This window comes from Oncorhynchus tshawytscha, linkage group LG33 (assembly GCF_018296145.1).
Source record: "Oncorhynchus tshawytscha isolate Ot180627B linkage group LG33, Otsh_v2.0, whole genome shotgun sequence".
NCBI lineage: Eukaryota > Metazoa > Chordata > Actinopteri > Salmoniformes > Salmonidae > Oncorhynchus > Oncorhynchus tshawytscha.
In genome coordinates, this window is record NC_056461.1 from 46,764,622 (window position 1) to 46,789,866 (window position 25,245).

General features: G+C 43.9%; 1 long non-coding RNA gene across 1 annotated transcript; it reads left to right on the forward strand.

The window, feature by feature from the left end:
- The first annotated feature begins 640 nt into the window (after positions 1 to 640).
- Positions 641 to 23,832, forward strand: LOC121841694. The gene is made up of 3 exons (XR_006080734.1): positions 641 to 898; positions 20,472 to 20,568; positions 23,758 to 23,832. It is a non-coding gene; the product is annotated as an uncharacterized LOC121841694 (long non-coding RNA).
- Positions 23,833 to 25,245: the final 1,413 nt, after the last annotated feature.

Here is a 25,245-nt window from a genome sequence, read left to right on the forward strand (position 1 = left end):
AGAGACTTCTGTATGTGTAATGTTTACTGTTAATTTTTATTGTTTATTTCACTTCATATATTCACTTTATATATTATCTACCTCACTTGCTTTGGCAATGTTAACACATGTTTCCCATGCCAATAAAGCCCCTTGAATTGAATTGAATTGAGAGAGATAAAGGTCATTTATGGCCTACTACCTGATTTCTAGAGTAACACTGACACCCTCTGACCAAAATTATACATGTAGCCTACTCTCGTGTGTGTATTTCTATCTGCCTATCTGTGTCTAGACAGGGAGTTCAATTCTGATCCCCCCCCCACTTGGTCTTTTGACCAATCACAACAGAAATTTTCACATCAGATCTTTTTCAGAGCAGATCTGATTCATCAAAAAAAAAAGATCAGAATTGGGCTGCCTGTCTAAAAGTGTCTCTGTTGTGTGTCTCTTTGTTTCTGTCTCTGTATACTGTAGCCAACAATCAGTCATCTCCTCTTCTTGTTTGACTGATTTGGATGTGTTGTTGTCCCAGTTCCTTCAAACACGAACTGCACTGCCCCCTAGCTGTTCATTCACGGAATAATCGAAGTGCACGCACATAGTAGTCCGTGAACGCGCACCACGCTGTCCGGAAAAAAAAAGGTGCTGAAATGTCGTCACTTCCGGGAGGCATTCCTAGCCTGGGAAAAAAAAAGCGGGGCTGGGAGCTCTCTGTACAAACAACACGCCGGAGAGTGATCAGCCATGTCATAAGACAACACTGAAATCAGACTGAATCTGTCATCGGTTCATAAATTCAATCTTTGTCATTTTTTTCCCCCAGGACTGACCGACACGTATATCCACGAAGCCGTGCATGAACTGGAAAACACTGACGTTTAGCCGAATAGCTCATTCAAGACAAAAGCTCCAGCAGGTAAGAACCATTACAGCCTCTGTTTTCGGACACATTTGAAAGCACCTAGTTAGCTGGTTTGTTAAGAGAACTGTGTATAGCTGCTGATCTGGGTCAACAGTTAGGTAACGTTAGCTGGGTAACTAACTAGTTATCCAGGCCTTTTTACCGACCTGTTTCCCAAACCGGACCTTGGTTATTCATTGACTTCAACGACGTTGTAGCCTGCGACGTAAATTGCATTTTCGAGATGTCATCTGTCTTTGGAAGCTAGCTCATTTCCTTAGACATTTTATAACATGAGCTTTATAGCTAGCTAAAGGATTTGTAGAAAGCTTTATTTTTTTTGCGGGTAATACGCTAGAACCGGCCAGTGTGTATGTCACCGCTGCAAACGTTACCTGTTGAAATTCACCTGCGCCGCACCTGTCTGTCTTACTGGTGCCAGTTTAGACTGATTTCATCAGGCTCAAATACGCAATTAATTGGTGTATATACAGCCTGAGACGAATGGCTGAAAAATCGTGTAAATTATCATTACAAGCCATAACGTTGAATACATTATATTTAAAATTACTCTACAGGTTGTCTGTGTGGTTTGTCCTTTAGCTGTTCGAAATTTGAGACAAAAGATCCACAGAAAAGTATTGTTTTACCCGAGTTTTTAAGAGAGCCAGTAGGTATGTGGTTTGGTTCAGAACCAAGGTAAAATTAGTTTGATATTGGATATTCGGTTCTCTCGTTAATAGCTATTGAACCAAGCATGAACAATCAACACTTTTTGTCTGTGAATTGGAGTTAAATATTGAAACCCTATTTTTTTTTTTTTTAAATACAAAATTCACACTCAATGTGTTGATTCAAAATACCATTTTCATTGTCATGGCATACTTGGTTCAATAGATACAGACGAGAGAACCAAATATCCAATATAAATGAACTTGACCTTTGTGCTGAACTGAACCCTAGATACTGAACATAAATATAAACTAGTGATGATGTGACATTGTTGTCCGACATCGATATTTACCTTGCCCAAAAAAAAAACGATACCGATGTTTAAAATTTTATATTGGCCTTTTAAGCATTAGTTAACACATGGACGCAGCGGTCTAAGGCACTGCATCTCAGTGCTAGAGGCGTCACTACAGACACCCTGGTTCAAATCCAGGCTGTATCACAGCGGTCTAAGGCACTGCATCTCAGTGCTAGAGGCGTCACTACAGACACCCTGGTTCAAATCCAGGCTGTATCACAGCAGTGATATCACATCCAGCCATGATTAGGAGTACCATAGGGCAGCGAGTCCTATAGGGCGGCGCACAATTGGCTCAACGTCGCCCGGGGCAGGCCGTCCATTGTAAATAAGAATTTGTTCTTGCCTAGTTAAATAAAGGTCACACACACCACACTGGCCAAAACTTTATTTTCTTGGCATTTGCGTAGGTCCCCATTGCCAGTAAAACATAATCAAAACGTTTTTCTTTCACTTTCGTTGTTCGTTTGTTCAGTCGTTTCATTCTCAACCAGGATCCCTATGGAATGCCGTTTGGGTCTTTGCTATGGCGTGTCAAATAAGCTTGTTGACCAATCAGCCAATCAGGACCTGAATATGACTGCGTGTCACATTGTTTCCGTAGTTATTATATCACTCGTATTTTATATGTCACAACGATTCATCGACACGTATGCTGTAATGCTGGTAAAGTTGTCTCGCGCACCTACAGTGCTGGTCATATAAAAAAGCTAGCTAGCTCATGGATGCACACAATGTTCTTCCCCAAAAACATAGCAAAACGACATCTGTTTCAGTAGCGATAGTTAGCTAACTATATAGCTAGGTGTCATCTAAAATAGCCCTAATTAATAAGTCGGTTCTCATTTGATTAATGGTGGTTGGACCCATATATGTGAAGCTAGCCACAATAAGGATTAGCCACAATGCTAGACTATGTGGTTAGCCTTCAAAATAAAGGTATGGCATAATTTTACAAATTGTATTCATTTGCATCACTGTCAATGACACTTTTCTTTTGAAGTCAAACTGCAAATTCCACTATTGTGCCTAATCCTTATTGTGGCTAGCTTCACAACACATAACTCAGTCAGGTCGAGCCTCACTAGCCAGATGAAGCTAGCTGGCTCTTTTCATAACGTAAGTTTTGGGCAACAGGGTGAAGTAGCTGGCTAGGTATTTATTTTCAAGAACTGAAGTTCAATGTCAATAAGCGAACAACGAGTGACAACCTAGCTAATACTTAACTCACAAGGATTCCTAAATCATTGCTAAGAATAATGAAAATGACTGCAGGTTCTACTGGCGATTGTTTTCAGGCTGGTTGTATTGGTGCTAGCTAGGTACCACGCTAAAGCTAGCTACCCCAGAAGTTGCGGTCAAACAAATGATGCTTTATTACCAACGCGGTAAACAGGTCGTTCTCAAGGCTGGTGTTTGCAGACTTTTGTTGTTTGTTGTTCTTTGACATTTTACGTGGCGTTCTTCAGCTTTGACATCGGTTTTGCACATCGCCGTTAAACTAGACATCGGTCGATTCCGCTATATATCGTGTATCCCTAAAAGGAACAAAACATAGACCCTTATCTATGGATTTCACATTACTTGGCAGAGATGCAGCCATGGGAGGGCATGGGCCCACCCCTTGGGAGCCAGGCTCAGCCAGTCAGCATGACCGAGCCACATTTTCCCCTTAGGGGATTTTTAGAAACAATTGAAAGAAGGGCTGTGTTTCGTGTATGCTTACCCTGGTGTGATGAATTGATAACCGTGTAAATCTCTCTACGCCAAGTTGACTTTTATCAATATATTCGCCTGTATTTACTCTCTCAAAGATTAAACGCTAATTAGCTGCTAATGTGGCTATCATAAAGAACTACACATTTCAGGATGACCTGAACGAGACTGCCGAATCGAGGCAAAGGTAAGACTCTCTGGATGAAGTGATGAATCAATTGGCTAAATATTTGTACATTTTTTGTACTGTTTTGTGCAAGTTTTAAATTGACACGAGACCTGTTGGCAACAGTGTCTGATAGAGATGGCTTGCAGGGATTTGTAGTTTTGCGTGATGTCTACATTGATGCAAATTAGCATTTTAGAATCTGAGAGTAAATAGAGGCAAATATATTGATGAATGTCACCTTGTCCTAGAGAGATTTACATGGTTATCAACATTTTACGCCAGAGGAAAAACTATTGGTACCGTTTCCCTGTTTGACTGAAATAGGTTTTATGGGTATTTTGACACTTCCACTGTGGGTCTCTAATGAGGCTGATGCAACAAATCAGACTGTTTAGCTTAAAATGTTAATGTTTTTATTTATTTAAATTTAAATAATTTTTTTACATTTCTTCACAAATATTACAAAATGTAATTAGCAGGAAAACACTGTTCTCAAAAACACATCGCATGCGCATGTGTCTTCTTTGAAAGAAGGCTAGGCTAGGCTATTTTGAAAGTAGGCTAGGCTATTTTGAAAGTAGGCTAGGCTATTTTGAAAGTAGGCTAGGCTATTTTGAAAGTAGGCTAGGCTATTTTGAAAGTAGGCTAGGCTATTTTGAAAGTAGGCTAGGCTATTTTGAAAGTAGGCTAGGCTAGGCTATTTTGAAAGTAGGCTAGGCTAGGCTATTTTGAAAGTAGGCTAGGCTAGGCTATTTTGAAAGAAGGCTAGGCTAGGCTATTTTGAAAGAAGGCTAGGCTAGGCTATTTTGAAAGAAGGCTAGGCTAGGCTATTTTGAAAGAAGGCTAGGCTAGGCTATTTTGAAAGAAGGCTAGGCTATTTTGAAAGAAGGCTAGGCTATTTTGAAAGAAGGCTAGGCTATTTTGAAAGAAGGCTAGGCTAGGCTATTTTGAAAGAAGGCTAGGCTAGGCTATTTTGAAAGAAGGCTAGGCTAGGATATTTTGAAAGAAGGCTAGGCTAGGATATTTTGAAAGAAGGCTAGGCTAGGCTATTTTGAAAGAAGGCTAGGCTATTTTGAAAAAGCTAGGCTAGGCTATTTTGAAAGTAGGCTAGGCTATTTTGAAAGAAGGCTAGGCTAGGCTATTTTGAAAGAAGGCTAGGCTAGGCTATTTTGAAAGAAGGCTAGGCTAGGCTATTTTGAAAGAAGGCTAGGCTAGGCTATTTTGAAAGAAGGCTAGGCTAGGCTATTTTGAAAGAAGGCTAGGCTAGGCTATTTTGAAAGAAGGCTAGGCTAGGCTATTTTGAAAGAAGGCTAGGCTAGGCTATTTTGAAAGAAGGCTAGGCTAGGCTATTTTGAAAGAAGGCTAGGCTAGGCTATTTTGAAAGAAGGCTAGGCTAGGCTATTTTGAAAGAAGGCTAGGCTAGGCTATTTTGAAAGAAGGCTAGGCTAGGCTATTTTGAAAGAAGGCTAGGCTAGGCTATTTTGAAAGAAGGCTAGGCTACTTTGAAAGAAGGCTAGGCTACTTTGAAAGAAGGCTAGGCTACTTTGAAAGAAGGCTAGGCTACTTTGAAAGAAGGCTAGGCTACTTTGAAAGAAGGCTAGGCTACTTTGAAAGAAGGCTAGGCTACTTTGAATGAAGGCTAGGCGAGGCTATTTTGAATGAAGGCTAGGCGAGGCTACTTTGAAAGAAGGCTAGGCTAGGCTACTTTGAATGAAGGCTAGGCTAGGCTATTTTGAATGAAGGCTAGGCGAGGCTACTTTGAATGAAGGCTTTAGGCTAGGCTACTTTGAAAGAAGGCTAGGCTAGGCTATTTTGAAAGAAGGCTAGGCTAGGCTATTTTGAAAGAAGGCTAGGCTATTTTGAAAGAAGGCTAGGCTATTTTGAAAGAAGGCTAGGCTAGGCTATTTTGAAAGAAGGCTAGGCTAGGCTATTTTGAAAGAAGGCTAGGCTAGGCTATTTTGAAAGAAGGCTAGGCTAGGCTATTTTGAAAGAAGGCTAGGCTAGGCTATTTTGAAAGAAGGCTAGGCTAGGCTATTTTGAAAGAAGGCTAGGCTAGGCTACTTTGAAAGAAGGCTAGGCTACTTTGAAAGAAGGCTAGGCTACTTTGAAAGAAGGATAGGCTAGGCTAGGCTATTTTGAAAGAAGGCTAGGCTAGGCTACTTTGAAAGAAGGCTAGGCTACTTTGAAAGAAGGCTAGGCTAGGCTACTTTGAATGAAGGCTAGGCGAGGCTACTTTGAATGAAGGCTAGGCGAGGCTACTTTGAATGAAGGCTAGGCGAGGCTACTTTGAATGAAGGCTAGGCGAGGCTACTTTGAATGAATGAATGAATGGTGTGTGATGTGCATTGCGTAACAGACTCTGGCCTTCACTCTCCCGTCTTGTGACCATTTAATCAAACCCTTCCTCAAACCGTGCCTCGAATCAAGCCATTTTAGACGTGCATGTTAATCATCCTTCCTTATATTCGTCAAACATCTCTGGTGTTTTTAGCCTATATTTATGTAATTAAGAGTCTCATTAAAGTTTGGTTACATTTATCTGGCGCCTCCCTTATGTCAGCATAGGTTTGGACATGCAAGGTGTAACCACTGTGCATATTACCTACACTATGACATGTGTAGGATGTAACCACTGTGCATATCACCTACACTATGACATGTGTAGGATGTAACCACTGTGCATATCACCTACACTATGACATGTGTAACCATTGTGCGCATATCACCTACACTATGACATGTGTAACCATTGTGCGCATATCACCTACACTATGACATGTGTAACCATTGTGCGCATATCACCTACACTATGACATGTGTAACCATTGTGCGCATATCACCTACACTATGACATGTGTAACCATTGTGCATATATCACCTACACTATGACATGTGTAACCATTGTGCATATATCACCTACACTATGACATGTGTAACCATTGTGCATATATCACCTACACTATGACATGTGTAACCATTGTGCATATATCACCTACACTATGACATGTGTAACCATTGTGCATATATCACCTACACTATGACATGTGTAACCATTGTGCATATATCACCTACACTATGACATGTGTAACCATTGTGCATATATCACCTACACTATGACATGTGTAACCATTGTGCATATATCACCTACACTATGACATGTGTAGGATGTAACCATTGTGCATATATCACCGACACTATGACATGTGTAACCATTGTGCATATATCACCGACACTATGACATGTGTAACCATTGTGCATATATCACCTACACTATGACATGTGTAGGATGTAACCATTGTGCATATATCACCGATACTATGACATGTGTAACCATTGTGCATATATCACCGACACTATGACATGTGTAACCATTGTGCATATATCACCTACACTATGACATGTGTAGGATGTAACCATTGTGCATATATCACCGACACTATGACATGTGTAACCATTGTGCATATATCACCGACACTATGACATGTGTAACCATTGTGCATATATCACCGACACTATGACATGTGTAACCATTGTGCATATATCACCGACACTATGACATGTGTAACCATTGTGCATATATCACCTACACTATGACATGTGTAGGATGTAACCATTGTGCATATATCACCTACACTATGACATGTAGGCTTATTTATCTACATGACAAATACATCTTAATGTTATTCCATTGTTGGCCTTTCTGATCCAATTCTGAATGGAGTAATTGATTGAAGTTGTGATTTAAAAAATAATAATAGATATTTCTGTTACTTATCCATTCAGACAAATTAAACTTATTCTTGTTGCCCTACAATTTTTTTAAAAACATTTTTTAAATTTTTTGTTCCAGACAAGAGGACAAGCGTTAATGTGGTTAATTAACTACAGGTACGACTGCTTTATTAACTACAGGTACGACAGCTTTATTAACTACAGGTACGACAGCTTTATTAACTACAGGTGCGACAGCTTTATTAACTACAGGTGCAACAGCTTTATTAACTACAGGTGCGACAGCTTTATTAACTACAGGTAACTACTAAAATAAACAAAACCCTTAAGTAAATGATACAAAGTACATTGAAAGCAGGTGCTTCCACACAGGTGTAGTTCCCTGAGTTAATTAAGCAGTTAAAATCCCATCATGCTTAGGGTTATGTATAAAAAAAAATGCCACGTTGCTCATTATTTTAGCTGTCCTCGCTAGAAGAAGAGATCTCGGTGACTTTGAAAGAGTCAGTCACCAGATATCAAACCAATTGAACACTTACGGTAGATTCTGTAGTTTCTGTAATTTCTCGTGGAAGAATGTTGTCACGTCTCTCCAATAGAGTTCCAGACTCTTGTAGAACCGGTGCCAAGACGCATTGAAGCTGTTGTGGTGGCTCGTGGTGGTCCAACAGCCTATTAAGACACTGTGTTGGTAGTTACCTGTAGCGACCAATCATGTTGATTGTTCCATTTTCCTTGCGAAGCACTACAATGATGCCTAGATGTAGCCTATCTAAATCAATGGCCTACAAAATATATATATTTTTTTTTGGTGGGAAGCCTATCTCGTCTCTCTTTAACCACTTGTGATTTTTTTCTTTAAAAGTGGCCAATCAGCAGTTGAAACAATAAGAAACAAGCTTCCTCCCTGCACGTTTATGTAAAAAGCTGAGCAATGGGGCAGAAGAAATGTAACCACTCTCAAATTCATAGACGGCGCTAAGGATTCAAGGACTGACCATCCAGTTTTAACCATGTTTTGAGGCTATATATTGTTTTACATTTATTTGGTTTACAAACAAGGAAGTAAAACAAGCTTCTATATGTTTGTTGGGTTCTGATGTTAAATGACAGTGGAACTAAGCTCATGAGGCATTTTATAAGTTATATTCTTCAAGAATCAATGGGTACATGTCATTCATTTATAAGTCCCAAAATAGATGCAGCAACTGCATATTGCCTCTTTAAAGACAAGCTGATCTGAAGTCAGTTATAGTTAGTGATGGGGTTCCATGCTGCTCTATGCTTTAGAGACAAGCTGATCTGAAGTCAGTTATAGTGACAGTGATGGGGTTCCATACAGCTCTGCTTTAAAGACGAGCTGATCTGAAATCAGTAACAACTGCAGTTTGCCTCTTTAATTTTTTAATATATATATATATATATATTTTTAAAGCTGAAACCGTATAACTACATACACCACCCCCGTCTGTTAAAGAGTAGGCCTTGGCAATTCAATCGTTTTTCTGTCCCACCATTGATGGTAATCTCATGCAGAGTGGAATAACGAGTGTTTATTATTGAGATTGTCTATCAGCTGCACACCAGTCCTCCTGAGACATGGAGTGTTCCGAGCGGTTGTCATAGTGACGGGACAGAAACAGCCTTGCTGAAAGGACACAACTAGGCTATCTTCTGTTTAATGTAGAGGGCCACTCTTCTCTCGCTCGCTCTCGTTCTCTCTCTCGCTCTCGCTCTCGTTCTCTCTCTCGCTCTCGCTCTCGTTCTCTCTCTCGCTCTCGTTCTCTCTCTCGCTCTCTCATTCTGTCTCTTTTGTAATGCCTAATTGTTTCTGTCGATTTTTATTCCACAGTAAGTAGGACTTTTGTCGGGCCGTTTCAAAAGATCAGAAAAGGTTCTGTTGTTTTTAAATGATTAGACATGCAAATGTCGTCAGGCCTTTGGGTTCACTAGAAACCAAACAGAAGCAAACGTTTTGCAACAGTGTCCTACTAATGAATGCACCCCTGTCCTGGAGCAGTGGTTGGCTCATCATCATATCGCCACGTTGCTCTTTTCACCAGCAGCTCCCTGCCTGCGTCTCTGTCTGCCTATGTCTGTCTGCCTATGTCTGTCTGTCTGCGTCTGTCTGCGTCTGTCTGTCTGCGCCTGTCTGCCTGTGCCTGTCTGCCTGTGCCTGTCTGTCTGCCTGTCTGCCTGTCTGTCTGCGTCTGTCTGTCTGTCTGCGTCTGTCTGCGTCTGTCTGTCTGCGCCTGTCTGTCTGTGCCTGTCTGCCTGTGCCTGTCTGTCTGCCTGTCTGCCTGTCTGTCTGCCTGTCTGCCTGTCTGCTGCTGTGCCTGTCTGTCTGTCTGTCTGCGTCTGTCTGCGTCTGTCTGTCTGCGCCTGTCTGCCTGTGCCTGTCTGCCTGTGCCTGTCTGCTGTCTGTCTGCCTGTCTGTCTGCCTGTCTGTCTGCCTGTCTGTCTGCCTGTCTGTCTGCCTGTCTGTCTGCCTGTGCCTGTCTGCCTGTGCCTGTCTGCCTGTGCCTGTCTGTCTGCGCCTGTCTGCCTGTGCCTGTCTGCCTGTGCCTGCCTGTCTGCCTGTCTGTCTGCGTCTGTCTGCCTGCCTGCCTGCCTGTCTGCGTCTGTCTGTCTGTCTGCGTCTGTCTGTCTGTCTGCGTCTGTCTGCGTCTGTCTGTCTGCGCCTGTCTGCCTGTGCCTGTCTGCCCTGCCTGCCTGTCTGCGTCTGTCTGTCTGCTACAGTGAATACATCAGTGTTTTTGTGTCCTTACATTATAATGCGTAATAACCATTTTTATCCTATTGTCATCCAAATAAAATGACCACCCAGGCTGCAACCAACCAACCAACCAACCAACATGACTACTAGTAAAAACAACCACTCCTCAATGTGCCCACTGGCTAAACTGACTACATTCTGAGAGCTTGGTCTTTTCTTTCTTTTAAAACACCAGGTGAGTCATAAACCAGGCTATGTAATTAGTGTCCAGGCCAGGGGTTGGTTCCCGCCCTAGGCCAACACTGCAAGGAGAGGGAGAGTCTCCCTCAACCCTTCTACTCTTTCCTCAGGAGAATATGTCTCGATTCTAGCCCTTTAGGCTCACGTTCAAAATACCAAAATGTTTTTTTTTGTTTGTTTGTTGTTCCTTTCTATCTTGTAAGCCGCATTTTTCCATTCATTAAGCGTATCGCGGTGGTCCGTTTTAAAACGAGGCTACTTTATTTAAATTTGACCTTTGTTTAACGAGGCAAGTCCGTTAAGAACAAATTCTTATTTTCAATGACGGCCTAGGAACAGTGGGTTAACTGCCTGTTCAGGGGCAGAACGACAGATTTGTACCTTGTCAGCTCGGGGGTTTGAACTTGCAACCTTCCGGTTACTAGTCCAATGCTCTAACCATTAGGCTACCTGCTGGTTACCGGCCCAACGCTCTAACCACTAGGCTACCTGCTGGTTACTAGTCCAACGCCACCTCTACACTCTAACCACCACTAGGCTACCTGCTGGTTACTAGTCCAACGCTCTAACCACTAGGCTACCTGCCGCCTCTACACTCTAACCACTAGCTACCTCTACCTCTAACCACTAGGCTACCTGCCGCCTCTACACTCTAACCACTAGGCTACCTGCCGCCTCTACACTCTAACCACTAGGCTACCCTGCCGCCTCTACACTCTAACCACTAGGCTACCCTGCCGCCTCTACACTCTAACCACTAGGCTACCCTGCCGCCTCTACACTCTAACCACTAGGCTACCCTAACCACTAGGCTACCTACACTCTAACCACTAGGCTACCTGCCGCTACCTGCTGGTTACTACACTCTAACCACTAGGCTACCTGCTGGTTACTACAACTCTAACCACTAGGCTACCTGCTGATTACTAGTCCAACGCTCTACCACTAGGCTACCTGCCACTAGGCTACCTGCTGGTTCCAACGCTCTAACCACTAGGCTACCTGCTGGTTACTAGTTCAACGCTCTAACCACTAGGCTAACTGCCGCCTCTACGCTCTAACCACTAGGCTACCCTGCTGGTTACTAGTCCAAGTCCAACGCTCTAACCACTAGGCTACCTGCTGGTTACTAGTCCAACGCTCTAACCACTAGGCTACCTGCCACCACTAGGCTACACTAGTCAACGCTCTAACCACTAGGCTACCTGCCACCTCTACACTCTAACCACTAGGCTACCTGCCACCTCTACACTCTAACCACTAGGCTACCTGCCACCTCTACACTCTAACCACTAGGCTACCTGCCACCTCTACACTCTAACCACTAGGCTACCTGCCACCTCTACACTCTAACCACTAGGCTACCTGCCACCTCTACGCTCTAACCACTAGGCTACCCTGCTTGCAGACTGGACCGTTAAACCATTTGTTTAAAGCTACACCTTGTTCAGTCGTGTTACCTCATTAGCCAATAACTATAGCTTACAACATGGGGCGCGTTCATCAGGACACACCGTTTTGGAACATTTTTTAGATGTTAATTAAAAGGAATCATTTAATATTTTAGAAATATCCTATCTGCAACATTCAAGAATGTTTTTCAACTGAACGTAACCATGGTAACATTTACTGGGTAGACTACTGAACGGGGGGCCCCTGGTAATATTACCGGGTAGCCTACTGAACGGGGGCCCTGGTAATATTAGCTACTGAACGGGGGCCCCTGGTAATATTACCGGGTAGCCTACTGAACGGGGGCCCTGGTAATATTACCGGGTAGCCTACTGAGGCGGGGGGCCCCTGGTAATATTACCGGGTAGCCTACTGAACGGGGGCCCCTGGTAATATTACCGGGTAGCCTACTGAACGGGGGCCCTGGTAATATTACCGGGTAGCCTACTGACGGGGGGCCCTGGTAACATTAGGGTAGCCTACTGACGGGGGCCCCTGGTAACATTACGGGTAGCCTACTGAACGGGGGGCCCTGGTAACATTACCGGGTAGCCTACTGAACGGGGGGCCCTGGTAACATTACCGGGTAGCCTACTGAACGGGGGGCCCTGGTAGCATTACCGGGTAGCCTACTGAACGGGGGGCCCTGGTAACATTACCGGGTAGCCTACTGAACGGGGGCCCTGGTAACATTACCGGGTAGCCTACTGAACGGGGGGCCCCTGGTAACATTACCGGGTAGCCTACTGAACGGGGGGCCCCTGGTAGCATTACCAGCAGCCTACTGAACGGGGGCCCTGGTAACATTACCGGGCAGCCTACTGAACGGGGGTAGCCTACTGAACGGGGGGCCCTGGTAACATTACCGGGTAGCCTACTGTCAAGACGGGGCCCCTGGTAATATTACCAGCAGCCTACTGAACGGGGGGGCCCCTGGTAACAGCCAGTACTGACGGGGGGGTAACATTACCGGGTAGCCTACTGAACGGGGGGCCCTGGTAACATTACCGGTAGCCTATTTGAACGGGGGGCCCCTGGTAACATTACCAGGTAGCCTACTGAGCAAGGGGGCCCCTGGTAACATTACCGGGTAGCCTCCGGGGGGCCCTGGTAACATTACCCCTAAACGGGGACTGGTAACAATAGCATTTGGTAATTTAGCCTACTGAACGGGGCCCCTGGTAACATTACCGGGTAGCCTAGAACGGGGGGCCCCTGGTAATATTACCGGGTAGCCTACTAAGCGGGGCCCCTGGTAACATTACCAGGTTTTTCAGGGGGCCCTGGTGTCCGGGTAGCCTACAGGGGGCCCTGGTAACATATACCGGGTAGACGGGGGGCCCCCAAACCGGGGCCTTCAGGTTTTCCTTAGCCTACTGAACGGGGGGCCCCTGTAACAGGTTACTGAGCAGAGGGCCCTGGTCATTTTGGGTAGTACACGAGGGGGCCCCTGGTTACATTATTTTTGGGCCCCTGGTTACCGTAGCCTACTACGGGGGGCCCCTCATTTTTGGGTGGTTAAGCCTTACGAGGGGGGCCCTCATTTTTGGGCCCTTAACATTCGTATTACCTCATTTTGGGTGGTTCGTGTTAGCCTACTTCATGGGGGGCCCCTGGTTTTACCAGCAGACTTTGGGGCCCCTGGTAATATTACCGGGCAGCCTTGAGCAGGGGGTGGTTCGGTAGATGGTCTCATTTTGGTGTGGTTCCTGCCCTACACAGCCAGTTTTGGGTGGTTCGTGGATGATTTTTATCTTTCATTTTGAGGGTGGTTCCGTGTTACCCTCTAAAACCAATCATTTTTGGGTATCAGATTTACATATAATGGCAAACAAGCAAAGGCTTACCTCAGGTTTTTTCAGATCTAAAGGTGTAATTTTTTGTTAGAACGCGTCAACAGTCAGGCAATTTTTGGGTGGTTCGTTTACCTCATTTTTGGGTGGTTCTGTTACCTCATTTTTTGGGTATGTTACCTCATTTTGGGTGGTTTTTTTATCATTTTTGGGTGGTTCGTGTTTCACCTCATTTTTGGGTGGTTATTACCTCATTTTTGGGTGGGCCAAATCTAACTTCTCAGCTTAAGTGTTGACAGCAAAGAAGGCAGAATGATATCCGATGTTTGTATCCATTGAGTTGGCATTTATTTAGCAAACGCTGCCATCACATGTACTGTGTAAAAGCACAGAAACACTGCTAGCGCTTTTGCTACTGTAGGTGCGCAATTGAGCGTTGTTGTGGATTTTAGAGCAGCAGGAAGATTAGATTATCCCCCCCAAAAGGTGATAACCTCTAATGGGAATTTCACATGACTGGGCCCAGGGTGCAACCATGGGTGGACCTGGGAGGGCTTAGGCCCACCCACTTGGGAGCCAGGCCCAGCCAATCAGAATGAGTTTTTCCCCACAAAAGGGCTTTTACTACAGACAGAAATAGTCCTATAATTTCACACATTATTTAATAAAGTATAGAGAACAGTCTAATGGGTGCCAATATTATCACTTGTGCATGATGTATTATAATTAACCTCATTGTGAGACTCATTTCAAAGCATAGTAGGCCATAGTAGAGCATCGTGTAGCCTAGCCCAGAAGAATAGTGCGCACTCCCTCATTGTTTTTGGGGAAAAAAATATCCTTTCTATTTTATTCAGCTATGTTCAATTGTATTGTTCCTCATTATTTTATAGTATATTTAATGTCATGGGAATTCTAAGCAAATCTGGCCTACCCAGACCCCTCTTATCTGCTACGCTCTGTTTAATATCTATGCATTAGTCACTAACTCGACCTACATGTACATATTATCTCAACTAACAGGTGCCCCCGTACCGTAACACCCTGTATATAGCCTCCACATTGACTCTGTACCGGTACACCTGTATATAGCCTCCACATTGACTCTGTACCGGTACCTTCTGTATATAGCCTCCACATTGACTCTGTACCGGTACACCTGTATATAGCCTCCACATTGACTCTGTACCGTAACACCCTGTATATAGCCTCCACATTGACTCTGTACCGGTACACCTGTATATAGCCTCCACATTGACTCTGTACCGTAACACCCTGTATATAGCCTCCACATTGACTCTGTACCGTAACACCCTGTATATAGCCTCCCATTGACTCTGTACCGTAACACCCTGTATATAGCCTCCACATTGACTCTGTACCGTAACACCCTGTATATAGCCTCCACATTGACTCTGTACCGTAACACCCTGTATATAGCCTCCACATTGACTCTGTACCGTAACACCCTGTATATAGCCTCCACATTGACTCTGTACCGTAACACCCTGTATATAGCCTCCACATTGACTCTAACACCCTGTATATAGCCTCCACATTGACTCTACCGTAATACCCTGTATATAGCCTCCACATTGACTCTACCGTAATACCCTGTATATAGCTCCTCTTGTTATTTTACTCCTGCCCTTTAATTATTTGTTACTTTTTACATTTTTTTTTAACTTAACACTTATTTTTCTGAACTCCTTAAAGCATAGTTGTTTAAGGGCTCGTAAGTAAGCATTTCAATATAAGGTCTACACCTGTTGTATTCGGTACAGGTGCAGCCCACAGCCATATGGCATAGGCAGATCAGGACCCGACCATGAGGACAACTCAAGAGCATCCTGTTCTGTTCTTCTGAAATAGACTACATTTTCTTCATGTCATGTTTCTTTAGACCTGTCTAAAACAAATAATGGATTTATTGTGAAGGTGTAGGTTATATTACATGGATTTATTAGTCTTTTTAATATGTAGATGTTCCAAAGTTCAGCATCGGTGGATTGAAGGAGACGTGTTGAAGCCAGGAGATGTTAATTGGCTTTATGTTAATTCACGGTCAGTTACAGTGAGACCGGCAGTCATTTTGAATTGTCAAATCACCGGCTGACAAAATGTCACGACCACCCTGATAAACCTTCAGTTAGTCCTCTAACCTCCTCACCCTTATTAACCTGAGAGAGAGAGAGCGCGCGCGCACACACACACACACACACTCTCCTCTCCATTGTGGTCTACATACCACTTAATCTCAGCAGCATCAGTAATAGAGAATTAATTAGTGTTAGCTGAGTTATGTGTATGTTAGCTCTCAGTAGGCTAATTAAATGTGGTGAGTGTGTGTGTGTGTGTGTGTTCTGAGTGGTGTGTGTGTGTGTGTGTTCTGAGTTGTGTGTGTGTGTGTTCTGTGTGGTGTGTGTTCTGAGTGGTGTGTGTGTGTGTTCTGAGTGGTGTGTGTGTGTGTCTGTGTGTGTGTGTTCTGTGTGTGTGTGTGTGTTCTGTGTGTGTGTGTGTGTGTGTGTGTGTGTTCTGAGTGGTGTGTGTGTGTGTGTTCTGAGTGGTGTGTGTGTGTGGGTCAGGGTTCCTGTTAGGAAAATGTGGCACCGGACAACATGACCGGGAAGTTTTTAAATGTACATTTGTGATTTACCAGACACATTTGGAGTGTGTGTGACCCATTAGGGGTCGTCCACCTACGCTGTTCAGAATGACAGACGTCACGTTAGAGACGATTTCTAATTCATCTGAACTTTCAACTCCTGTAATAAAACCGCTTTTTAAACACTTCATTTTCAAACATTTACCAAACTGTTGTTATGTGGGGAGAAAAGGAAATGAACTCCTAATGTCAGCGTCTATGACAGAGATGGGACGACGACACGCAACTCTTTTTTTAGAAACAAGTTTTAAAAAATCCTCCGGCTCAAAGAAACAATGTACTGTATGATTAATGCCACAAGAATATTCAATTAACTACCTGGTCTTTTCCATAAAAAAAAGAAATAGACTAGGAAAAGTTGCTAATATGATTTGTCCATTTTGTCGTCTGGACAACGGAAGAAGGAAGTTGATCTGAAAAACCAATAGAACAGGAGAAAGAGGAAGGAAGTTGATCTGAAAACCAATAGAACAGGAGAAAGAGGAAGGAAGTTGATCTGAAAAACCAATAGAACAGGAGAAAGAGGAAGGAAGTTGATCTGAAAAACCAATAGAACAGGAGAAAGAGGAAGGAAGTTGATCTGAAAAACCAATAGAACAGGAGAAAGAGGAAGGAAGTTGATCTGAAAACCAATAGAACAGGAGAAAGAGAAGGAAGTTGATCTGAAAACCAATAGAACAGGAGAAAGAGGAAGGAAGTTGATCTGAAAAACCAATAGAACAGGAGAAAGAGGAAGGAAGTTGATCTGAAAAACCAATAGAACAGGAGAAAGAGGAAGGAAGTTGATCTGAAAACCAATAGAACAGGAGAAAGAGGAAGGAAGTTGATCTGAAAAACCAATAGAACAGGAGAAAGAGGAAGGAAGTTGATCTGAAAAACCAATAGAACAGGAGAAGGAGGAAGGAAGTTGATCTGAAAAACCAATAGAACAGGAGAAGGAGGAAGGAAGTTGATCTGAAAAACCAATAGAACAGGAGAAGGAGGAAGGAAGTTGATCTGAAAAACCAATAGAACAGGAGAAAGAGGAAGGAAGTTGATCTGAAAAAAAACAGGAGAAAGAGGAAGGAAATAGAAAACCAATAGAACAGGAGAAAGAGGAAGGAAGTTGATCTGAAAAACCAATAGAACAGGAGAAAGAGGAAGGAAGTTGATCTGAAAAACCAATAGAACAGGAGAAGGAGGAAGGAAGTTGATCTGAAAAACCAATAGAACAGGAGAAAGAGGAAGGAAGTTGATCTGAAAACCAATAGAACAGGAGAAAGAGGAAGGAAGTTGATCTGAAAAACCAATAGAACAGGAGAAAGAGGAAGGAAGTCTTTCGTGAGCGGTGGCCAAAGGCCTAGTTGATTTGTTGAGTTGTGGCTGTCCAGTGGAAAAACAACATCTAAAATATGTGAAGACGATGTGTCTGGAGTATCATTATTTAAAATGTTGAACGAAGGGGAGGGGCGAAGATATAGGCTGTAGTCACGTCTCTCTCCAGAATGCGTGGGCTCAGCCAATTCTTCCACATTCATTGGTTCATGTGAATTGTTTGCCTTTTTTAATCAGTTCCCCATCTACATATGTCACCAGTAGTAAATGTACCGTTCATCTCCGTCATTCGGTTACATACATTTTGTACTACTAATTAGGCCTACAGTCATTTACTAGATCTCATTCTCGAAGTGGAAACGTTGTTTGTAGCACCCCGTTCAGTTTGTAATATTACCAGGGGCCCCCGTTCAGTAGGCTACCCGGTAATATTACCAGGGGCCCCGTTCAGTAGGCTACCCTGTAATATTACCAGGGGCCCCCGTTCAGTAGGCTACCCTGTAATATTACCAGGGGCCCCCAGTTCAGTAGGCTACCCGGTAATATTACCAGGGGCCCCCAGTTCAGTAGGCTACCCGGTAATATTACCAGGGGCCCCCAGTTCAGTAGGCTACCCGGTAATATTACCAGGGGCCCCCAGTTCAGTAGGCTACCCGGTAATATTACCAGGGGCCCCCCGTTCAGTAGGCTACCCGGTAATATTACCAGGGGCCCCCGTTCAGTAGGCTACCCTGTAATATTACCAGGGGCCCCCGTTCAGTAGGCTACCCTGTAATATTACCAGGGGCCCCCAGTTCAGTAGGCTACCCGGTAATATTACCAGGGGCCCCCAGTTCAGTAGGCTACCCGGTAATATTACCAGGGGCCCCCAGTTCAGTAGGGGTAATATTACCCAGGGGCCCCCAGTTCAGTAGGCTACCCGGTAATATTACCAGGGGCCCCCAGTTCAGTAGGCTACCCGGTAATATTACCAGGGGCCCCCAGTTCAGTAGGCTACCCGGTAATGTTACCAGGGGCCCCCGTTCAGTAGGCTACCCGGTAATGTTACCAGGGGCCCCCGTTCAGTAGCCTACTCACATTGTAAAGTGGTAGGTAGGCTGATAGCCTGACTACCTGTCTCTCCTGACTACCGTTGTTTTCTCCCAGTCAATTTGGTCGACAACAATTTGATGCATCAGCTTTAACTGTTTTTTTTTTGTTTTTTTAAAGGCAATAGCTGGCGATTACCAGCTAATAGAAACCCTGGTGTGTGTGTGTGTGTGTGTGTGTGTAGCGTTAACAGACTAAATGTATCCCAAGAGAGCAGAATGAATGGCCACTTGAACAGCCGGTCTCATTGTCAGTACACTGGCCTTTATTATATATACATACCCACCATGACAACGCTTTGTTTCATGTGCTGAGAGTGAGACGTTCTCTTTGGAAAAAAAAAACGCATGTCTATTGAAACACATCTTCTCATCTCGGGCCTTACAGCATCATAATCAGCCTGTGGTTATTGTGTTCTGGATTGGACTAATTCCATGTTTTCTCTCTCTTTGTCTCTCTCTCCTGTCTCTTCTGTTCTCTCTCTTTGTCTCTCTCTGTTCTCTCTCTTTGTCTCTCTCTGTCCTGTCTCTCTTTGTCTCTCTCTGTCCTGTCTCTCTTTGTCTCTCTCTGTCCTGTCTCTCTTTGTCTCTCTCTGTCCTGTCTCTCTTTGTCTCTCTCTGTCCTCTCTCTCTTTGTCTCTCTCTGTCCTGTCTCTCTGTTCTCTCTCTTTGTCTCTCTCTGTCCTGTCTCTCTGTCTCTCTTTGTCTCTCTCTGTCCTGTCTCTCTTTGTCTCTCTCTGTCCTGTCTCTCTGTCCTGTCTCTCTTTGTCTCTCTCTGTCCTGTCTCTCTCTGTTCTCTCTTTGTCTCTCTCTGTCCTGTCTCTCTCTGTCCTGTCTCTCTTTGTCTCTCTCTGTCCTGTCTCTCTCTGTCCTGTCTCTCTCTGTTCTCTCTCTTTGTCTCTCTCTGTCTCTCTCTCTTTGTCTCTCTCTGTCCTGTCTCTCTTTGTCTCTCTCTGTCCTGTCTCTCTTTGTCTCTCTCTGTCCTGTCTCTCTGTTCTCTCTCTTTGTCTCTCTCTGTCCTGTCTCTCTTTGTCTCTCTCTGTCCTGTCTCTCTGTTCTCTCTCTTTGTCTCTCTCTGTCCTGTCTCTCTTTGTCTCTCTCTGTCCTGTCTCTCTTTGTCTCTCTCTGTCCTGTCTCTCTCTGTCCTGTCTCTCTTTGTCTCTCTCTGTCCTGTCTCTCTCTGTCCTGTCTCTCTCTGTTCTCTCTCTTTGTCTCTCTCTGTCCTGTCTCTCTTTGTCTCTCTCTGTCCTGTCTCTCTTTGTCTCTCTCTGTCCTGTCTCTCTTTGTCTCTCTCTGTCCTGTCTCTCTGTTCTCTCTCTTTGTCTCTCTCTGTCCTGTCTCTCTGTTCTCTCTCTTTGTCTCTCTCTGTCCTGTCTCTCTTTGTCTCTCTCTGTCCTGTCTCTCTTTGTCTCTCTCTGTCCTGTCTCTCTTTGTCTCTCTCTGTCCTGTCTCTCTTTGTCTCTCTCTGTCCTGTCTCTCTTTGTCTCTCTCTGTCCTCTCTCTTTGTCTCTCTCTGTCCTCTCTCTCTCTGTTGTCTCTCTCTGTTGTCTCTCTGTTCTGTCTCTCTGTCTCTCTCTCTGTCTCTCTCTCTATTGTCTCTCTCTATTGTCTCTCTCTGTTGTCTCTGTTCTCTGTCTCTGTTCTCTGTCTCTCTCTCTGTCTCTCTGGTGTAGGACAGATAGTATGCTGAGTAAAGCGGCCACTATGGAGATCCCTATCAACCGTAACGGAGACACGAGGACGCTGGCGGAGGATGACAGCCTTGAACAAGTGAGGCACACACACCCCTTCCATAACCATTGACCCCCAGCTGATTTACCAGCTCTTTCTGTCCTACCACAGGAGTGCTGTAGACTGGTCCCAGATCTGTCTGTACTCTTGCCTCTTATTCCTTTGCCGTCATTGTCAAGCAGCACAAATATACTGGCACTCAGGATAGACGTGATGCGGGTGACAGTCTCGTATCCCCTTGACTTTTTTACACATTTTGTTACAGACTTATTCTAAAATGGATTAAATCTTTCTTTTTTTTCTCTCATCAATGTACACACAATACCCCATAATGACATCACAGTACCCCATAATGACATCACAATACCCCATAATGACATCACAATACCCCATAATGACATCACAATACCCCATAAAATGACAAAACAAAAACTTTTTTTTTTTTTTTACTCAATTCTGTCTCGGGGCTCCACGGACAATTCCTTCGACCTCATGGCTTGGTTTTCCTCGGACATGTACTGTCAACTGTGGGACCTTATATAGACAGGTGTGTGCCTTTTCCAAATCATGTCCAATCAATTGAATTTACCACAGGTGGACTCCCATCAAGTTGTAGAAACATCTCAAGGATGATCAATGGAAACAGGAAGCACCTGAGCTCAATTTCAAGTCTCATAGCAAAGGGTCTGAATACTTATGTAAATAAGGTATATATTTTTTTTTTACCCAAACCCAAATATCTAACCTGTTTTTGCTTTGTCAATATGGGGTATTGTGTGTAGATTGAGGAGTTTTAATTTATCTACACCATTTTAGAATAAGTCTGTAACGTTACAAAAAACGCGTTATCATCGTGTCCATTTTATTAGGAGCATTATTAGGAGCATTATTAGGGGGGCATTAGGGGCATTATTAGGGGCATTATTAGGAGCATTATTAGGGGCATTATTAGGGGCATTAGGGCATTATTAGGGGCATTATTAGGGGCATTATTAGGAGCATTATTAGGGGCATTATTAGGGGCATTATTAGGGCATTATTAGGGGCATTATTAGGGGCATTATTAGGAGCACACAAAACGTGTATGACTGAGTCTCGTAGTAAAGTGGAAAAGTTTTCTCAAAGTTCAGTTGGGTTGATCGAGCAGCCTCTGTGTCTGACTGAACGTTCCCTGCTCTGTCACCTGTTGCACTTCCACGGTGTCCATGGGAACGTCTAGTTTTATTAACAGGTGGCGTGACTATTTTAAGGGCCTTCAAGCTAGGCTATGTTTTTTTTGTTTGTCTCTGTGGGTGTATGTGAGATTTGTTTCGGGAGGTATTGCCTAACAAAGTTAAGTGTGATGAGAGTTCATTCAGGAGTAAGGTTGGACTTGACGATCCTGATAATATAAAGAAACCATTGATTTCCGTGTAAATGAATTGCCAGTGCGAACCGTGTCGTCTTGACGTAGGCGACGTGTAAACTGTGGTCTAGAGCTCTCTCTCTTTTTTAGTAGTGACTCGTTTAGAAGGTGTGACGTTATTACGGCTGTAAACTATTGAACTTCTTAGCCATGCAGAATGTAAACATGTTCATGAGATCTGCTGTAGCCTCACTGCCCTAGAGGTGGAACGAGGTGGGATGGTTGTGTCCGTGTGTAACCGGTTCTGTGTGTTCTAACAGCCTGCCCTAAAGCACACCTTGTTGAGCAAACACAACATAGGTTAACAGGGACTCCAGATCCGGGAGGCGGCAGTAGATGGAGAGGGGAGAGTAGGTTTAAGACCATTAACAGGCTGGTGATTGACAGCCTTGTTGTGTGTTTCAGCAGTACAGAGACAACCTCACGATCTGGACTGAAGGAGTCTTTCTTTGTTAGCCAGTCCTTCAGTGAAACCCTCCAGACACGCAGACACAGAGACGGACTGTAGGACTACAGTGAAGCTGCATCCCTATTCGGGGCCCGGGGCCCGCTGTTCAAAAGTGTTGTCAATTGGACGCAGTGTATTGAAAGAGGATGTGTTTTTCACCAGGGGTCAAGAGTCAGGGTTATTTATTGTTCATAGCTGAATATTAACAGACGTTGTCATAGCAACAAGGCCGTTTTTTTTTTCTCTCGTTTTTCTTCCCGAAAACTGCTGTAACTTTGTCCTTGGAGCGTTAACCTACTCAGTTGGTCTCTGTTATTACTGGGCTGGTCCTGGCTGCTGGTCCTGGCTGCTGGTCCTGGCTGCTGGTCCTGGCTGTTGGTCCAGGCTGCTGGTCCAGGCTGCTGGTCCAGGCTGTTGGTCCAGGCTGCTGGTCCAGGCTGCTGGTCAGGCTGCTGGTCCAGGCTGCTGGTCCAGGCTGCTGGTCCAGGCTGCTGGTCCAGCTGCTGGTCCAGGCTGCTGGTCCAGGCTGTTGAATGTGCAGGCTGACAGTGTTGGAATACCTTTAAATACCTTTTAGTCAGGCTGCTGGTCAGGCTGATCTGGTCCAGTTTATGACTTTAACCTATATTCTGTTAAGAATGTGCATTTGAAACAATGACAGTGTTGGAATACCTTTAAATACCTTTAGTCATGTAACAGATCTGGGAAAAAATATATATTTTGAGATGTACTGTAGCCCATCAAGACTATATTCGCTAACTAACAGATCTGGGACCAGTTTACTGACTTCCTCACATCACTATATTCTGTAGCTCATCAAGAGAGCTAACAGATCTAGGACCAGTTTACTGACTTCCTCACATCACTATATTCTGTAGCCCATCAAGAGAGCTAACAGATCTGGGACCAGTTTACTGACTTCCTCACATCACTATATTCTGTAGCCCATCAAGAGAGCTAACAGATCTAGGACCAGTTTACTGACTTCCTCACATCACTATATTCTGTAGCCCATCAAGAGAGCTAACAGATCTGGGACCAGTTTACTGACTTCCTCACATCACTATATTCTGTAGCCCATCAAGAGAGCTAACAGATCTAGGACCAGTTTACTGACTTTCCATCACATCACTATATTCTGTAGCTCATCAAGAGAGCTAACAGATCTGGGACCAGTTTACTGACTTCCTCACATCACTATATTCTGTAGCTCATCAAGAGAGCTAACAGATCTGGGACCAGTTTACTGACTTCCTCACCGTCAAGGCCTATTGTTTGGTTTCCAGTTTTTTTTGCATCCTGTCGTGATTCAGTTTATACATTGTCTTTTTGTTCTGTCTGTCTCTTTATTTCTCCTTCCTCCATCTGTGTCCAGGTTGCTAAGCTACAGTGGAGCTTAGATGAGAAGGTAGGGAGTTTCACAATCACCAGGGTGAGAAGGACAACACTGTGTGTGTGTGTGTGTGTGTGTGTGTGTGTGTGTGTGTGTGTTTTGTGTGTGTACTATAGATTCAAGCAATGCCACCTAATGTTTTGTCACGTTGTCTGACTTGCTGAATGAAATGGGTCTAGTAGTCATTGCAACAAGCACCATGCGTAACTTAACATGGCTGCTAGGTTGCATGTGATGTGTATTTAAAAAAAAATATATATATTTGTTTTTAAGTTGATGACAAAGCATTAGGCAGGTTGACTGAATCTGTGTGTTGTGTTTCTGACCTCCCTCCTCCACTACGCTAACTCTGGTCGAAGGTCTGTCAAATCAAATCGAAATGAGGACGTGTCTCAGGGCTCTACAGTGCCCCCATTTTTACTTGCATATCAACCAAAATATTTTTTGTTTTTGTGACCTGTGATTCTTTTTTATTTCATTAAAAAAAAAAATATTTAGGAGCAACTTTGCGACTAGAGAGAGGTTAAACATTCTATTTCCTCATAGTTTTCATTGTGCCCCTACATTTCTTTGTGTGCCCCTACATTTCTTTGTGTGCTCCTACATTTCTTTGTGTGCTCCTACATTTCTCCTACATTTCTTTGTGTGCTCCTACATTTCTTTGTGTGCTCCTACATTTCTTTGTGTGCTCCTACATTTCTTTGTGTGCTCCTACATTTCTTTGTGTGCTCCTACATTTTTTTGTGTGCCCTACACATTTCTTTGTGTGCCCTACATTTCTTTGTGTGCCCCTACATTTTCCAACTTAAGGGCACACGTGCTCCTTGTAAAAAAAAACAAGAAGAAAACAAAAAAGACCCACTTTATTACAGAATCCTGTGAAAACAAATCGTATTTTAGGCTAAAAGAGGGCGACGCCATAGAGAATGATAGAGCACTCTTCTTTGTATCCGTCCCATTATGGTGTCTGTTAGAGCACAGGCAGGGCCATTTGAGGTCAACTCCATTTTGAAGTAGTCACTTTTTGTTCTTCTACTATTTCTATGAGTTGGTAAACAAACTGAAAATGTGCGTACTGCCCCCTGGAGGGTGTTGTCTGAACAGGTATAAAGGATGGTGATTTACTGCCCCCTGGAGGGTGTTGTCTGAACAGGTATAAAGGATGGTGATTTACTGCCCCTGGAGGGTGTTGTCTGAACAGGTATAAAGGATGGTGATTTACAGCCCCCTGGAGGGTGTTGTCTGAACAGGTATAAAGGATGGTGATTTACAGCCCCCTGGAGGGTGTTGTCTGAACAGGTATAAAGGATGGTGATTTACTGCCCCCTGGAGGGTGTTGTCTGAACAGGTATAAAGGATGGTGATTTACTGCCCCCTGGAGGGTGTTGTCTGAACAGGTATAAAGGATGGTGATTTACTGCCCCCTGGAGGGTGTTGTCTGAACAGGTATAAAGGATGGTGATTTTCAGC